Source organism: Microtus ochrogaster, unplaced genomic scaffold, assembly GCF_000317375.1.
Source record: "Microtus ochrogaster isolate Prairie Vole_2 unplaced genomic scaffold, MicOch1.0 UNK99, whole genome shotgun sequence".
Lineage (NCBI taxonomy): Eukaryota > Metazoa > Chordata > Mammalia > Rodentia > Cricetidae > Microtus > Microtus ochrogaster.
In genome coordinates, this window is record NW_004949197.1 from 607,046 (window position 1) to 609,408 (window position 2,363).

A 2,363-nucleotide genomic window follows, 5' to 3' on the forward strand; every position below is an offset into this window, starting at 1 on the left:
ATGCACTAGGTCTCACCTGCATGTCTATCTATGTACCACATGCATTAGGTCTCACCTGCATGTCTATCTATGTACCACATGCACTAGGTCTCACTGCATGTCTATCTATGTACCACATGCATGCAGTACTCAGGGGCCAGAAGGTGTTGGGTCTCCTGCAGCTGCCTTACAGACAGTTATGAACCACCATGTGGGTGCTGAGAAACACTGAACCATCTCTTCAACCCTTAAGTTTTGAGAGTTCTCTCAATGAACCTAGACGGGCTAGCCTGGCCAGCAGACTCTAGGGTAAGGGGCAAAGTTCAGTCATTATATCTGGCTTTGACACGGTTGCCAGAGATCAGAACTCATGTCCTCATGCTTGTCTGGTGGACACGTTACTGATTCTACCCGTCAGAGTTGGAAGACTTAATCAGTATTTTCATCTTATTTTATTTAAGTTTGTATGTGTATATATGTTTGTAGGCACATGCACACCATAGCTTGAATGTGAAGACAGAGGCTAACATATGGAGGTTGGTTCTCTCCTTCCACCATGTGGGTCCTGGACTGGACTCAGGTGGCCAGCTTAGGGGATAGGTGCCTTTATACAGTGAGGCATGTCACAGCCCAAAACTTTCAAGTTTACTAGCTAGAGTGGAGGCTCACACTTACAATCCATCATTTAAGAAGCTGAGGCAGGGGACTGATGAATTTCACAGAAGCCCTGGGTATACAGTCAGACACAGCTTTAAAAAACGTCAAGTATTTAGGGCTAGAGACGTAGCTCAGTTGGCAGAGGGCTTGACTAGCATGCAGCCAGCCCCAAGTTTGAGCCTCAACAGCACATAAACCAGGTGTGGTGGGAAACACCTAATCTTACCACTCGGGTACCGGGCACAAGGCGATGAGAAGCTCAGGGTCATTCTCAGCCACACAGAGTATGAGGCCAGTCTGGACCACGAGATACAGTCTTTAATAAAATATTAATAATCCATGCACTCAGCAGTCACACCTCTGAGAGGTTAAGACCCGTTAATCTACATAGTGAGTTTCAGGCTAGCCAGAGCTACACAGTGACACCCTATCTCAAGAATAATAATAACAATAACCAAACAAATACATAAGTAGACTATCTGGGACTGGAGAGGACTGCTCTTAAAGAGGGCCGGAGTTCAACTCTCAGGACCAACAGCAGACAGCTCACAGCTGCCTTTAACTCCAGCTGCAGGGGATCATATAATTAAAATACATTTAAAATTTACTGGTGTGTCTGGGTGCTGTTGAGATGGCTCAGCAGTTAAGAGCACTTGTTGCTCTTATAGAGGACCCTAGCTCTATTCCCAGAACCCACAGTGCTAAAAAACACTTTAATGCCAACTCTCTTCTGCCATTCACTGGCACTACATGTACGCAGTGCACAGGAAAAAAGACCCCACACATAGAATTACATAAATTTTTAATACATATGTCATATATACACACAATAGTAATTTTAAATGTTAGAAAACTTCACTGACATTTGTTTATTGTTTTTTGCCCTACCTTTCCTACAGTGATAATGGCTTGGGATTTGTTTGTTTGGGAGAGGGGAAGGGTCTCAGAGAGCAAACACAGAATATCATGTTTTATTCGTATTGAGGAATGACGACGCCAACATTCACTGACCTTTACTATGTGTCTGTCATGATTTTAAGCACTTTTAGCCTATTAACTAATCCTAGACAACTCTCTGATGTAGACACTATCATTATTCACGTTTTAATGAGTGACAGAGGCACAGAACTTAAAAAGCTTGTCCGGAATCACAGGACAAACTGGTGGTCAAACCAGATTCAATCAAAGCCAGGCAGACCGGCTCCAGAGCTATGCCGCTGTGCCACAGCGTGGAAACGCAAGCTATAAACTGTGCACTGCAGCCCCGTCTTTACAGAAGCAGCTTTTACAGTGGCGTGCCCAGGGCTGGGGAGGGGCTAGGGCACAAAGGTGTCTGGTGCTCAGCCTGATGACCTGGGTTTAATCCTTGAAACCAACACTGTGAGGAGGGAAAACAGCTTTTTTGTTTGTTTGTTTGTTGGTTGGTTGGTTTTGGTTTTTCAAGACAGGGTTTCTCTGTGTCGCTTTGTGGCCTGCCCTGGAACTAGCTCTTGTAGATCCACCTGCCTCTGCCTCCAGAGTGCTGGGATTAAAGGTGTGCGCCACCACTGCCTGGTAAGAAAACCGAGTCTTACAAGTTGTCCTCTGAGCTCACACACGCACTATGACATACTGAGTACATGCCCACACATGCACATACACACACTTTTTTATGTAAAAGAAATCTAGATGTTAGACTTTTCTGTTTTAGCTCAAGTGTTACATTTTTGCAAGATTTACTTAACATG

The 2,363-nt window shown here is 44.6% G+C and overlaps 1 protein-coding gene across 3 annotated transcripts in view; it reads right to left on the reverse strand.

The window, feature by feature from the left end:
* Rnf41 (ring finger protein 41) overlaps positions 1–2,363 on the reverse strand; it is a 29,820-nt gene that overhangs the window by 16,844 nt on the left and 10,613 nt on the right. The gene's annotated exons all lie outside the window — the stretch shown is intronic.